Source organism: Sinocyclocheilus grahami, unplaced genomic scaffold (genome assembly GCF_001515645.1).
Source record: "Sinocyclocheilus grahami isolate Dianchi unplaced genomic scaffold, SAMN03320097.WGS_v1.1 scaffold1740.1, whole genome shotgun sequence".
Lineage (NCBI taxonomy): Eukaryota > Metazoa > Chordata > Actinopteri > Cypriniformes > Cyprinidae > Sinocyclocheilus > Sinocyclocheilus grahami.
This window is the reverse complement of record NW_015506919.1, coordinates 22,410-39,146: the sequence shown is the minus strand read 5'-3', so window position 1 is coordinate 39,146 and position 16,737 is coordinate 22,410. Positions and strand designations below refer to the sequence as shown.

The window sequence follows — 16,737 nt, the reverse complement described above, 5'->3', positions numbered from 1 at the left end:
TGTGTGTGTGTATATATATATATATATATATATATATATATATATATATATATATATACACACACACAAAATATATATATATATATATATATATATATACTGTATATATTGTATGTATATATATGAATTATTATTATTATTAGGGCTTCATGTTAATGTTAATTTAATGTTTATGCTAAAAAAAGTGCATATAGCTGCTAATTGTATTTGTTGTTTTTTGATTTTCAAATATAAAACTTGAAATGTTTTCAGTGTGAATCAGTTCTTTTTGAACATTTTCATCTAATTTTAACAAAACCGTGATAATATTGATAATCGTGATGGTCACTATAATCGTGATATGAAATTTTCATACCGTTACATCCCTAATACAGGTTTTGTAGGAGCTGTGAGGTAAAATATAAGCGCATGCCTGACCCATATGTGCGCTCTCTCGGTGTGCACGAAAACACATCCTGGCTGTAAAGAGCGAGTGATTAGGGAATTGTGGATTGTGCACAGGTTTCAGATGTGATCTGTAATGATGTGTTCACAGATCATTCTGGTTGAAGGGTTACCAGGCTCCCATTCATCTATAGTGAGCGCACAGAGGGGCACTGCAGGGGCCAGGGGCCATTACAGTCTCTCCCTCTCTTTCTCTTAGTTTTTTCACATGCTTTGTCTTTCTCTTTCTCACTTATTTTCTTTGATTCTATGCTTTATGTCTTAACTTATTCTCTTTTATCTCTTGTACACTTGCGTGTGTGTTTTGTCAGATTCCACAAAGCTTTTCTAGAGGAATATTCCAGGATCTTTTCAATCGAATGTTTATGGAGATGATTTGTGCCTGGAGTGCTAGCAAAAATAGTTCCCTCATGTATGTGCATTTAGAAACATTTGTACAGTCAATATTCTTTTAGGAAGTCTAGTATGCACTATGAATAAATGGTTCAAGTGTGCAACTACAGTTTGACAGTAACACACAGGTTAGCATGCGACTTCTTTGATAGTATCAATTGCCAACCCAGTCTGTGTAAAGTTTTGTCCAATCTCATTACACCAGTAGTGCATAACCAGAAGAGCATAGACCAATAGTGCAATAATAGAATAGGCTAACTGAAATAAGCACAAATGTCAAAACATCTTCAGGACCCAAAAAATGTCTCCGTCTCCTGAAGGTTCAAACCTGTCTTTTTTGTTTAGACTCAATTTGTAATGGGATTGACTGTAAAGATGTTTCCTGAAATCTGTAATCATTCTGTGATGTTATTCTCTCATCTCTGAAAACTGCCTTAATCAGTGGCCAGTTCAGTGACATGTACCCTCATAATGTGATTCTAATGTGACTAAAGCAATACTGTAGCTCATGTAAGCAGAATGCTGTGATTATATTAAATTACGCTTCTAATCAGAGCAACCATAGCCAGGGTATGATATGTGGAATGCTGTGATTTGAATTCAGATACATTTAAACTTTAATCAGATTTCCTCTACTCTGACTAAAATGTGTGTACTAGTGGATGACGGCTCAAGCCAGGTTCGAAACACAGAGGTGTAGAAGATGACAGGATCTGAGGTGGACTTTGCATAACATAAACATGAGTAAAGATAATGTACAATCAACAGATCATTTTCATAAAATTCAGGGCCATAAGATCTTGCATCACCTTGAAGGAGTTTATTTTGAGATCATATCCAGCTGACTGCACATTATGCATTATATGCCTATTACACGGCTACCCACCAAATAATTACGCGAACATGAATTATTGATTTGAGATAATTAGTTCACTATATCTGCTATATATCAAAGCTTTCACTAAGAAAAACATACTTCTAAAATTAATGCTAAGGGGAGGGGTTGAAACTCATTGCAACTTTAGAGACTGAATTACTATAGGACATGTGCCATTGTTGTATCACACCCCAGAGTATCATCCCACACCACACTGAGCCTTTCCCAACACCTGTCTTTGGTATAACTGGGCCAAGCTGACCTGCTTCTTCCCCATTATTTTACTACCCAGTGGTTTTATCCCTTAATCAATCATAGATGAACACTGCATGTAAACAGAACTGAATAGGTTTGCTCATGTTATCATGTAAACATCATAATCGGATTAAGTCCATGATTCTTAGCAATATTGTCATTATTGCCCTGTTGAAAAAAAACAGCATATGCTGGTTAGGTATGTTTTGACACTGCAATGCTGGTTTAAGCTGGTCCTTTGCTGGTTTATGCTGGTCCTTTGCTGGTTTAAACTGGTCCTTTGCTGGTTTATGCTAGTCCTTTGCTGGTTTAAACTGGTCATTTGCTGGTTTAAACTGGTTCTTTGCTGGTTTATGCTGGTCCTTTGCTGGTTTAAACTGGTCCTTTGCTGGTTTATGCTAGTCCTTTGCTGGTTTAAACTGGTCATTTGCTGGTTTAAACTGGTTCTTTGCTGGTTTATGCTGGTCCTTTTGATGGTTTATGCTGGTCATGTGCTGGCAAAGGAACAGCATAAACCAGCAAAGGACCAGCATAAACCAGCAAAGGACCAGCATAAACCAGCAAAGAACCAGTTTAAACCAGCATCCCAGTGTCAAAACGTACCTAACCAGCATATGCTGGTTTTTTCAACAGGGTGGTGTGCGTGTAAAGGTAGCCAGCGAGTTGGAGCAGCTCTGTTGAGCGCTGAGCATGAAACGGCATGCATCTGTTATCTGACTGTAGTGAAGAGCAGCATTTGATCAGCTCAGCCTGAACCTCATAGGAGCTCATTAAATCAAGCACCCATCCCCCACACTTCCACACAGAGAGAACCAGAGAAAACAAAGCGGACAAGCAGGGAAAAGACGATAGTGAATACTGACAAACCTTCACTTCTGCTTGTAACACACACTTGCACTCACACATAGCACATCCCATCACATCCACCAGCATTCGGCAAAACTAAGAGATTGTGAAAGAAATAATAGGACAGAAGATAGATTGTCCTTCACTAACTGTAAACAAACAACCAAACTTTAGCTAATTTCTCACAGCCTTTGCCCCGCACAGTCTAATTTAAAGACACTTTCCTTTCAAGCAAAGTCAGTTTGCTTGGTGGCCATTTTGGAAACTATTTTGAGTCATGCAAGTACACTTCCTGTAGAACTGAATGGGGGAATACTGAAATCTGCAAATTACAGATTTCTCCAGTTTTGGAGAGCAAAACCTGAGAGCTAGTTTGAAGTTAAGACCAGGTGGTGACGTGGTTGATTGGTGATTTTATTTGAAAGGCAGGACTTACTTCACTGGAGCCATATTAGGCTTTACAGTTTTACCCATTCATTGTAATGCCAGCATTCCATCTCAGATATATAACATTACAACTACAGCTGTAAAATGAAACAGCAACACTGAATATTTCTCTTCTCATGCCAGTCAAATTGTCATAATCCATGTGCATATTCACATTCACATTAGTGTCTTCTGCATTACCAAAAAAATTAAATCACATAGTCATATTCCGACTAAAAAAAATTTGGACTACTTCTTTGGCAGGCAAGTTTTTCATTTTTTTATAGCGGACTTTTTTTTTTCTTTCTACAGTGAATAGGTTATTATGGTCTGATCATGGATACAAACGGAGCTTGTTTTTATTATTTAACTTGGCTTCTTAAAACGAACATTTTATAGGACATACTAGAGAGTGTGATAATGTGTGTCTGCCACCCCTGTGAAAATAAAATCACAAAGTCACAAAAATACTGCATTGACAAATACATTTAAAATATTTTAAAACAGTATGTATGTCAGTAATCTTTTACTTAAATATATGACCAAAATCTAATTTAGGCATAGGCAAAGTTATAAAAAGAGTCTTCCTTGCTTTTGTCCATTCATTGTAAAAGAAATAAATAAAGTAATTAAAAAAGGCTTCTGACATTTATTTTGCTGCTAGACAGATAAAGACTTAAAAATCTGTTTAGTCTTTGTACATACAGGAAAAAGCCAAAATTTTAGTTGGTAACCTGTACCCATTCAGCCATATTTATCAAATAAACCTAAAACTCAAATGGTTTGTTTTGGGATTCTGATTGAATGCTGTGGTTGGTTACATGCATTTCTCAGTATGCTTCTTCCAAATTCTTCATATGATTTTTTTTTCCCCAACAAAAGTTAATCTCTTTCGCAAAATGCGCTAAAACTATCAAAACACTTCATATTCATATACTTTGATTCATGACTCACTATTTCAACTCAATTCCAAATATTAACAAATACACAACAAGACGATTCAAGACATAATTTGAACAATTATTTAAAACAACATAGGATTTTTCTGAAGGACTGCATCCCAAGACTCACCATAAAGCCTACGCACTGTGCCACAATTAATGTAACTCCATTCATTTAATACAAATAGGAGAGACTCGAGATTGTGACAGGTTTTGCTTTAATGTCTGTAATTCTCAGATTTTTATTTTTATTTGCATAATGTAACTCAAACTTTGAGGGAATTCCCTACATCTATCTGCTACAAATGAGTTCTTTTGAAACGTACACCTTATTTCTAATGTCAAGCACGGAATGCTGTTATGACCGACCTCAATATCAGGTGAGTTGTAAGTGTTGGAACACTAGAATACACAGACATCAGTTTAAACCCCATGGCAACCCCATGGGAGTTCTTCTCCCAACTCCGTCTCATTTTAGTCTAAGCATTACTATTAAACAAGACTTTTGTAATTAAACAACATTTTACTCTAAAACATCCAAAAAGTTGGAAAATTATCAAACATATACTTAAAAAAACAGTGGGCCTCATTTATGAACATTTAGCAAATATATGAGTAAATAAAACAGACCTTCCCGAAAACTCTCTGCCAGATTCACAAACACTTTGCATACCTCAGATCTGACAGTGAAGTGTGAGTATGTGAATGAATTACAGTCAGTAACAGGGCGTGTGTGCACACTCGTTCGCAATTAGAATAATGCCGCCCATGAATTATGTGTGAAGCTACAGGTGCATCTCAATAAATTAGAATGTCGTGGAAAAGTTCATTTATTTCAGTAATTCAACTCAAATTGTGAAACTCATGTATTAAATAAATTCAATGCACACAGACTCAAGTAGTTTAAGTCTTTGGTTCTTTTAATTGTGATGATTTTGGCTCACATTTAACAAAAACCCACCAATTCACTATCTCAACTAATTAGAATAGCCCAGGTTTCTTTGACAATGGCCTTCAGCTCATCTGCATTGTTGGGTCTGGTGTCTCTCATCTTCCTCTTGACAATACCCCAAAGATTCTCTATGGGGTTCAGGTCAGGCGAGTTTGCTGGCCAATCAAGCACAGTAACACCATGGTCATTGAACCAGCTTTTGGTACCTTTGGCAGTGTGGGCAGATGCCAAGTCCTGCTGGAAAATGAAATCAGCATCTCCATAAAGCTTGTCAGCAGAAGGAAGCATGAAGTGCTCTAAAATTTCCTGGTAGATGGCTGCGTTGACTGTGGACTTCAGAAAACACAGTGGACCAACACCAGCAGATGACATGGCAGCGATGACCTGAAGGCCGCTATCAAAGCAACCTGGGCTTCCATTACACCTGAGCAGTGCCACAAACTGATCACCTCCATGCCACACCGCATTGAGGCAGTAATTAAAGCAAAAGGTGCCCCTACCAAGTACTGAGTACATGTACAGTAAATGAACATACTTTCTAGAAGGGCAACAATTCACTAAAAATGTTTTTTTTATTGGTCTTATGAAGTATTCTAATTTGTTGAGATAGTGAATTGGTGGGTTTTTGTTAAATGTGAGCCAAAATCATCACAATTAAAAGAACCAAAGACTTAAACTACTTCAGTCTGTGTGCACTGAATTTATTTAATACACGAGTTTCACAATTTGAGTTGACTTACTGAAATAAATCAACTTTTCCACGACATTCTAATTTATTGAGATGCACCTGTACATACATATATATATATATATACACACACATATATATAAATTTACAATTAGTTAACTGGTTAACTAATTATTTATGTTATGCATATATCATTATAGCAAACAGCATCATCAAAACACAGTGTAATTGTTTTTCCTAAAATAACACAAAACATGGATGTTTTAAGCATAATTTATGCATGTTTGGAAGCAGGTGTAATTTTTTTTTATACCAACTAACATTTTGAAAATAGACACTTTCATGAATCTGAAAAAATATGTCAGAATGGTTTTATAATAAATGAATTCTGCTCATGTTTTATGACTGGAGCTCAGTGTGTGTGTTTGTGTGTGTTCACATTGTGTCAGCAAGTAAATGATCAAAGCAATGTTTCAGACCCAGGGAGGGTTGTCTGCTCAAATATGAAATAATTTGTTGTTGTTGTTGTTTTGATATTAAGGTCAAAGCTTTGTGAAAATGTTATACAACAAATGACAAGTGAATCAATGATACATCAAGTAATACATCAAATACCTCATCCACCCTCATGATACCTCATGACAGAGATTTCAAACCTGTGCCTGTAATTAAATGATAAACTGGCAGTGTGACAACCAGTCTCCTCAATATTTTAAATATTTTATACTACTTTAAAATAAAATCCCTATTCAGATGATTTTTAGCATTTTAAATTGATTATTGGTCAACAAAAATCATTCATGATTCAGAATTAATCACAACGCATATGAATCGGCAGGACTTTTAATCAATGCTTTGAAAAAATGACTGAATATATAAATCGTTTTAAACATATAGATTAAATACACTTAATGAAGTTTGATTAATTACTTCACATTTATTTTAATGATATATACTCTATTTTATTATTAAATATTTTATTTAAGAGAAGATTATTCAAGGCAATTTTGAGATTTATCAAAATGTATTTAATTTATGAGATTTTTATGGTAATAATTTCTGTACTGAGCTTGCACAATGAAATAATTTTCTCTCATTTTCATTGGCATGTGAGAGAAAGGTAAGCTGTACCCATATCATTTAACGTCCACTAATTATTGTGTTGTCACAGCGTATATTTGTTGCCTTTCATTTGAATTAATGATAATAGTGGTAGTGATAAAAGAAACTGTTTTCAAAACTCAATTTCAAGTCAAGCATGTTTCAGACGTCACAGACCGCCCACATTGTGTTGCATATGGAATGCTAAACTGGAAACACATTTATGATTAGAATTTGATTGGCTCACTTCTACACTATTTCTGGAAGCCTCTTTAATTGTCTGCCAGGAAACAAAGCTGTGTTCATGAAGAATGTAACAATGATTGCTTCACATGAACAACTACAGTAAATGCTGAATTTCAAGATTTGTGAAGGTAAATTTCCCAAACTTTTCCAGTTCCAGCATTTAGTTGAATGTGAAGCAGGTTAGAAGAGTTAGCAACATTAAAAGATATTCACGAGTTCTGTTGGAGGCTTGGTTGAATGTACAAGATATGTTTTGGCATGTTTACCTACGGGATATAGGAACGTTTGGCCAACCCTTTGCTGACACATTAATGGATTCCCGTGTGTGCTCTGCATTTTTCCCATCCAAGTGCGCGCACACACACACACACATTGTGTTTCCATGTTTTATGGGGACTCTCCATAGGCGTAATGGTTTTTATACTGTACAAACTGTATGTGCTATTGCCCTACACCAACCCTACCCCTAAACCTACCCCTTACAGGAAACTTTGTGCATTTTTACTTTCTCAAAAAAACTCATTCTGTATGATTTATAAGCTTGTTTCCTCATGGGGACCTCAATAATGTCCCCACAAGGTCAAAATTTCCTAGTATTACTATCCTTGTGGGGACATTTGGTCCCCATAACGTGATAAATACCAGGTACACACACAAGGCATAATGCACAGTTGTATCACTAATTACATAGCCTTTAACCACATAAATAAAGCCGAGGACATAAAAAAGATAAGGGCTTGGCTAAATAGACCAGTTATTAACAATTAATGATCCCTCCCCGTTTTTCCTTATACAGTACATGTGTCTGTTTGACATTAAAATGGAACCTGCTATAAAATTAAACCAAGTCTTTCTAAAGCACCTATCACTTAAATAATGATCCAGTAGCTAATATTGATTTAGTTTAATTATTGTTTCTGATTTCTGATTACTGCTGTGATGGCACATAGCTATCACCTAGCTTTGTTAGATTTACTCATTTTTCCAGCAAAAACCACACACACAATGTCTACACTGCAAGCAGTGCATCAAAGCCCTGTTGCTCATGTAGACTGCCACTCACTTCACAATCACTATACTGCAAATATTCAATGTCATTCATGTCTGCTGGATTGAGCTGAAATCTCATATAGACCTCATATCATGACCTCCGGCAGCATCTGCAAATCAAAACGCTTGATCTGAAAGTAGCCAACTTACAAATCCCTCCTTCTCAGGAAAGATTCAAAGGTTCTCTCAGAGACAAAGAAACGGTCTACTGTAAGTGCTAAGCTCTATGTTGCTAAGCTGCTACGCTAAGGTATACCAAGGAGAAACAAAGAAGTTCTGAAAGAAGCAAATTTGGGGAGTTTGCAAACAGCAACAACGACCACAAGCTTAGTGCTCCCCATCTTCTGCAACAGCTTCAGAACCTTCTCTTCAGGGATCCTTCTCCTGCGTGTTTCAGGTTGTCCGGATCTTCTGTACAGACTTCAGAACCTTCACCTTCAAGGCTCCTCTGTTTTCGTGTTTCCAAACCCACGACCACCAGTGCTTTGTGTTCAAGACTGTGGAACGGATCCGACTCCTTTCTTCCCACTGCAGCGGGGCTCAGGTCAACAAGTGGAAGACGTCGCGGCCCAGACTCAGCACACGACCAGGTAGAATATCACTCTTTCGAAACCTCTTTCCAGTGACCGTTGGCATTAGTGTTTATTGTCAGTATATAATTATCTCATTTTCATTAGATTTTATATAGCTGATGCCACTTAATAACAAATAATCTCTCAGTTTATTTGTTGAATTCAGAAAAAGGTGTATCTTATTACCTCCAAAGGAACTACAATTTATCTTTCCATAAGATAATGTGTAACATCCATAGAAACATCTAACTCACTCACTTGCATCTATCAATCTTTTGCACTTTATCCATTCATTGTACCCATTTTGTAGTTTTAAGTTACTCTTGTCTATTCTTTTGTTAATAAAAAACATTTTATTACACTTGTGTCTTCCTTGTGTTTATAATTCAGTAAGCGGCTCTACAAGTTAACGATATCTCTCAAATCCTTCAGATTGGTCAGATTACAATTTACTCCAATTAATGTAATTCTCTTCCACGATTGTTCATTACTGTCAATGTGAAATTCCTATCTGGTGCCCCATAAAATAGTATGACCAAAACCTAATATTAATATCAATATTTAAGCCCAAGTCCATTACACTGGTGGTGCTACTTTGATCTAAGCCCACTACATTTAGTGGTGGCCCATGTGAGGCTGTCTAACATTGAAAATCATTACACCGGTTTGAACCGATCCGATGACACATTACTGTACAACCATTTTAAATACCATTTTATTTAAAGGAAATGGCAAGATTTGCATTTTAAAATGTTCTGTGTGTTACATGCTGAAGTCAGACAATTGTGTTTACACTGCAAAAATAAGTTACTGTTTGGTTTCCAATGAAAATATATACACATCCTGAACTGTTTACTTTATAGGCATACAAAACAGCGTACATTTTGGTGTATGTCTGTATCCGAGTCTGTATCTCATATAGAGTCTTGTAGTCTTAGGGGCCATTTACACGACAACGTTTTCAGCCAAAAACTGGAAACTTTTTATGCGTTTTGCCTGTTCGTTCACACGTCAACAGTGTTTTGGGGACTGAAACGCATATTTTTGAAAACGGGTTTCAAAGTGCAAGTTTTTGAAAAGCCAACGTTTCCGTGTAAACACCCAAAACGTGAATCTTTGAAAACGGTGACGTCATGCGCGTGCGTAGTACTTGTTAGGCATGTAGACATGCGCAGTACATGCCGATTTTAAAGGCAAGCGTGAACAAACATTCACAACAATGGCGGAGTGCATGATACTATTATTGCTGCTCAAGAGTTTGCTAACGCTTCTTCAGCAAAGTGTGGATTTACTTCACCAATATTACAACCAACAGTGGAGACGCATCATATACAACATATAATTGTCACTTTCCTACAGGCACTGTTTACTAACAAGGTGACAGCGCCAACTACTGGCCTGGCATACATAATACAGCATTTTTGGCCGTTTTCGCAGATATGTGTAAACACGAATCGTTTTGAAAACGTCGTGTATACGTGAAACTTTTTAAAAATGCAAGGGAAAAAACGTTTCCGTTTTTTGACTACATCGTTGTCGTGTAAACGTAGCCTTAAGCACGGTCACATGGATATATTCATATCACATAGATTAGGCATTGTAAGCTCCATATCTGGTTATTTCGGGAAGGAAACAGGGCGAGGATGCAGTATCTACAGTCCTCCGCTGACTAGGATTTCTAAAGAGAATCTGGTGCAGGTTTTGGTGTACGTACTGAAAACTTTGGTGTGTAAGCAAAATCTGACTTTTGTGCGTATGCACATTTTTAGAACAAAATTATGTTTTATACATGAGGCCCCTGGTCTTATTGTGATGGAACAGCTAACCAATCAAAGAAAACGCTTGAAGTGGCCAAGTGTAAATAGGCCACAGATATTTATGTTATATGCATGTATATCTGAAAGATTTTGATAACTGAATGGATCTATTTGCATCTGATGGTTCACACAATGACTCACACAAAGCTCATCAGTTTTGATCAGCAAGACGTGAATTTAGTTATTATGCAAACTGTAGACAGTTGTACTTACTCTTTTGCACGCATATGCAGAAATATTTTTCAGAAATCTGAATTTATTTTGAAAAAAATCATTGACAGTTGAGCCAAAGCAATAATGGCTTTGGATGATGGCTTCACACATTTCGATAATAATCAATTGTGGGTGATCTACTAACAACACAGGTGCTTTATAAAGTTCCAAATGTAGGTTTGGGAGGAGCCTAATCATTCTGTCCTGTCAATCATCATTACGAGCATATATAAGCAGCAGTCATTGCGCCATCCCAATTCTTCCGGCATCCCTCTACCTCCCCATCTCCTCCTCTATTTCTGTTATTCTCCCTCTATATAGTACTGCAATCGGGGGGGTTATACACTGAGCTCAAGCTGAGCCTTGGGTTCGAGCCTCCGTCGAGGACAGCAAGACAAGTTCGTTTACCATTACCCATCTGGACTGGATGGGCAGGCAAATTCGTGAATTAGGGCGTTACATAATGGCACAAGGACAATAATATTGACTAGCGCAAACCTTAGTACATTATATTGAATGATTCATTTAAATACTCTACTCCCATAAATTTTGCTTCAGAAAGGGAAACTCCTACGAGTGCACATGCCGCAAAAATAACTGTGTCCTTGCCTTTTCAGCGCTAATTTTTCACTGCACATCTTTAGTCAATCCTGACAGTAGTTTTTTAATGCCAAAAGAGGGTTTGTGCTGGTGCAAGCTGTTAGTAAATCTGGCCCTAAATGTCATGGTAAAGTTTACACTCATCTAAAACGTTCATGCCTCCCATTTTCTACTTTGTGTTTTCATCTGGGTGAACCATTTTGTGATATTATAATAACATTGATACTCAAATGTTAAAAAATAAATAAATAAATAAACTGTTATCTCACTAAAAAAAGCTTGTTTTATTTTTTTTTAATCCATTATGATCCAAAATTACATTTCACCTATATAAAAGATTAATGTGTGTAATTCATAATATGAAACAAATTAGGGATTGTTCAATTCAATTTACTACATATTTGTAAAATACTACATTTTGTAAGTCTAAAAAACAGACTTAAATATTTTTTGAGCATGTTAAAATAATGCAAGTCAAAACAACCTTTCAAGTGTAAGTATATTAGGTAGGTATATATGATTTAACAGCCTGGTCTCATGTTTATACGTAGGTATAAATACGTAACATTTACAAGCACAAAACGTACACTTTTGTACGTTTTTCGTCATGCTAAAACGTACAATTTAGACGTATTTCAACGTTTAAAACGTACAAATCGCTACGTATTTTTAGCTAAAAAACGTAAAAATATTTACGTATCTTTTATATCATTTAGATATTCATATCAATGCATTTTTATCATTTTATTAATAAGCGATTTCGATTTTTAGACCCCTTAACCTGCCCCCAAACCTAAACCTACCCATTTTATAGCGAATATGCATTTTTATCATTTTATAAATACGCAATTTAGATTTTTTAGACCCCTTAACCTGCCCCCAAACCTAAACCTACCCAATTTATAGCGAATATGCATTTTTATCATTTTATTAATACGCAATTTAGATTTTTAAAAACGTAAGTAAATGTACGTTTTATAGAACCACATTTTACGTAAAATACATACGAATTATCATGAGATCACGTTGGATTTAACGCTATTTTGCTAAACACCATTACCTTTATAATGATCAGATAGATAGATAGATAGATCTTAATTAAGCAGTGCTTGCGTGGTGAGCCAAGTTTCCCCACAAAAGGCCTCTGTGTGGAGTCATCCATTCAAACACAAGCAGCTCTAGCATCATGCCAAGTACTGAGAAATAATGGAGCAGTTTAGAGACTCCATCCCTGTTCACAGGCTCCCTGAGCTGGGAAAATGTTAGTGCAGCGTTCAGGAGGGGCTTTTAATTGTTTTCTCATCTCTCTTTTTCGTTGGCTTTCAAAAGGCTCAGGGCTGACAAACAGGCAATGAACGGGATTGTTTTGTGTTCCGTTGGCCACAGCCGGAGGTAAACACAACGCGCCCCTGTGTTCCCCCAGTGGCCATGGGAAGGGGGAGAAACAGACAGAGATGGAGGCCCTCCGGAAGCCGATGGAGATGGGCATAGGGTGACATTATGAGAGCTGGCATTGTGTGTGCTGCTGAGATTCTCATGCGTGTCCGTGAAGAGAAGGCGAGGGTGATAAAGCTCTCTCGGATGAAGTGAGTAACGGCTCTGCGCTCCCACACATTCACTTATTTACATACTCGAGAGTGAAATTAATGCCCCGCGATCTCCGACAGTGCACACAAAGATACTCACAAAGCTACCTTAAAGCCCTATTAGAGACTCAAGTGGAAATGGTGGCTTTGAGGCGAGGAGAGGGTTCATGCTTCTGGGGTTGGGGAGGGGCACCGGCAGGATGGGACTGGATAGGACTGCCAACAAGTGTTGTGTCACTCACAACAATCACAATTATAAAATGATGTATGAGAACCGCTGTATTTATCCCACTTAAAATAGAGTTTATGCCACAGTAATGGCTGTACGCATGATCCTAGACTGAACAGGTCTGATTTACCTAGTCCATATTTGATCATCCTGCAACCCTACATAAGATAATATGTTTGCAGAATGTGTGGATGGATATTTGATCATGAGCTTTTATAATAAAAACAAGATTGCATATAAACGAATCATTTCATTTCTGATAAAAGCATGCAGTGATTTAGTTAAACACTGTGGAACGCCACACAGATAGATATCTCGTGTCTCAGAATCCAGCTCTGAGGCTATTGTCTTGTGAGGGGAAATCCTGTGATTTTAGCACTTCAGAAGACAAGAGATCTGACAGCTAAAAGAGCAAGACACCATCTTTTCTTATTGTCATGACCAAATTTATTTGAAGTCTACATAGGCTATGGAGAGATGGAGATGGGGAGGAGAGAGGAAAAAAAGGAGTGATGAAGAGCGCAGAGAGAAAGGAGTTGGATGGCACTTTGGCAGCACAGACGTGTTCCCAGGAGGATTACTCAAGCCTAAAAACACACACATGCTCACATACACACACACACACACACACACACACATGCATGCTCACATACACACACACACATTTCTTCCACTTCAGTAGTCTTCTGTGAGCTGACAAATGTTCAGTAATGGAAATGTGTTCAGAATGCATGTGAGTAGCCTCACAAGCCTACCCCAATTAGTCTTCACCTTCATTCATTTCTCCTCTTCCCTCAGGCCATCTACCTCATGAAATGTTCTCCGCACTGTGCAATAAAGCATGTGCAATACCCAACTATCCATACTTATATTTATTATACGTATGTTAGGGATTTAATATATCTTAAATCTATCCACATTCCCTTGCATAATTTTTATATAGCACATCTGAACATACAATATACTATCTACTGTCTCTTTGTCTATTGTATATTGTCAACCTGTCTGTGCACTGGAAGCTTCTGTCACCAAGACAAATTCCTTGTGTGTGTAAGCACACTTGGCAATAAAGCTCTTTCTGATTCTCTTATATGTAATAGCATATTTAGCCTATTCAATACAATGAACTCCCATGTTGAAAACAGACATACCTGAATTATTATTTTTTTTCATATCCGGTTTCACTTCTTTGAAGAGGAATTTACAGCATGCTCTATTTCCCTGGGGATGTACTTTACATTGATTTTGACTTAGCACGCCGACCCCCATCCTTAATTTCACCCCCATCACACCAGCCTTCACAGCTACTGTGGAACGCCACACAGATAGATATCTCGTGTCTCAGAATCCAGCTCTGAGGCTATTGTCTTGTGAGGGGAAATCCTGTGATTTTAGCACTTCAGAAGACAAGAGATCTGACAGCTAAAAGAGCAAGACACCATCTTTTCTTATTGTCATGACCAAATTTATTTGAAGTCTACATAGGCTATGGAGAGATGGAGATGGGGAGGAGAGAGGAAAAAAAGGAGTGATGAAGAGCGCAGAGAGAAAGGAGTTGGATGGCACTTTGGCAGCACAGACGTGTTCCCAGGAGGATTACTCAAGCCTAAAAACACACACATGCTCACATACACACACACACACACACACACACACACACACATGCATGCTCACATACACACACTCACATTTCTTCCACTTCAGTAGTCTTCTGTGAGCTGACAAATGTTCAGTAATGGAAATGTGTTCAGAATGCATGTGAGTAGCCTCACAAGCCTACCCCAATTAGTCTTCACCTTCATTCATTTCTCCTCTTCCCTCAGGCCATCTACCTCATGAAATGTTCTCCGCACTGTGCAATAAAGCATGTGCAATACCCAACTATCCATACTTATATTTATTATACGTATGTTAGGGATTTAATATATCTTAAATCTATCCACATTCCCTTGCATAATTTTTATATAGCACATCTGAACATACAATATACTATCTACTGTCTCTTTGTCTATTGTATATTGTCAACCTGTCTGTGCACTGGAAGCTTCTGTCACCAAGACAAATTCCTTGTGTGTGTAAGCACACTTGGCAATAAAGCTCTTTCTGATTCTCTTATATGTAATAGCATATTTAGCCTATTCAATACAATGAACTCCCATGTTGAAAACAGACATACCTGAATTATTATTTTTTTTCATATCCGGTTTCACTTCTTTGAAGAGGAATTTACAGCATGCTCTATTTCCCTGGGGATGTACTTTACATTGATTTTGACTTAGCACGCCGACCCCCATCCTTAATTTCACCCCCATCACACCAGCCTTCACAGCTAACCTTTGACTCAAGGCTCTGATATGACATGAGTGGGGGAGGATATCACAGAAGGGTCTCCATCTGACACAGAATACTTCATAATCCACCACTGTATTTCCAAATTAAAGTATGAAACAACCTGCAAAAATAAGCTCCCCTCTTTTTAAGATTCGATAAAGGTCAATTCCCAATTGTTTTAACCTGTTTGTGTAGTGTAAAGGTTTGAATAAGAATAGATTCAATGGTGCTATTACTGCACAAACACATTTGTGCACACATTATGCATCTATGCCCGCGGGCGGACGGACACACACACACACACACACACACACACACAGTTCCCTTAACACAATGAAAGGGGGACTTGTAATTTTGCCACTCAGGAGTCTTTTGAACTCCAACAGAATGAACATAATGGATTATCTGCATGAAGGCTCCCTCACACATCTCTTAAAATCACACATTAGTCAAGCAGTCCTAGCCAGAAATTGAATAAATAAATACATAATAAATACTCATACCTAAGGATCCCAGATCCCACTGAAAATGTATACAATTTCTATTTTTTTCTTTTTATTATTACTATTTTGTTGTACTATTATGCAAATAGTTGAAAGACTGATATCTCTTCATTCTCTTGAGTAAACTGCTCGTTTGATAACAGGTGAATGTATGTGAGCTTAACACTCTTACAGCTCAAAGAAAAACTCAGTTGCTGATTTAAAAGTTTTTATCATTGTGTGCTTCAACCAGTTCATACAGTCATGCAGAAAGAAAGAGAGCAAGAGATCAAGAAAGAAAGAAAGATCCCACGAGCAATTTCAAACACATTACATTGATCACATTAGTAAAGCTTAATGCAAGTATGAATCTGACATATTTATATCTGTTACTATGGATCCATTGATGTGAAAACACACACGTGCAAACTAACCTAAACAGATCTCACCTGTCAAGCTGGAAGATTCAGGAACGGGTAATTGTTGGTGTTTTCTTCACCCTTTGCTCTGGTTCTTTCATGCACTTTGGTGAGATGTGACGCGTTGGTAGCGCGCAGCGGATAGAGACGCGCGTGCAGCGTTCTGTTTGGATAATCCGGTGTTCCGAACACATCTACAATCACAGTGAAGGAAGACTACCTCAGTGAGAACACAGGCGATGTTTTCACTCCTCCTGCCCCGCCTCACA

At 37.4% G+C, this 16,737-nt stretch overlaps 1 protein-coding gene across 2 annotated transcripts in view; it reads right to left on the bottom strand.

Moving 5' to 3' along the window:
* LOC107572373 (excitatory amino acid transporter 2-like) overlaps window positions 1-16,737 on the bottom strand; it is a 66,080-nt gene extending 49,343 nt beyond the window's left edge. Inside the window, exon 1 of one of the 2 annotated variants that reach the window (XM_016258808.1) lies at window positions 16,499-16,737. The gene's annotated coding sequence lies outside the window, so the exon portion shown is untranslated. The remainder of the gene's footprint in view (window positions 1-16,498) is intronic. The other variant, XM_016258810.1, reaches the window with a different exon arrangement.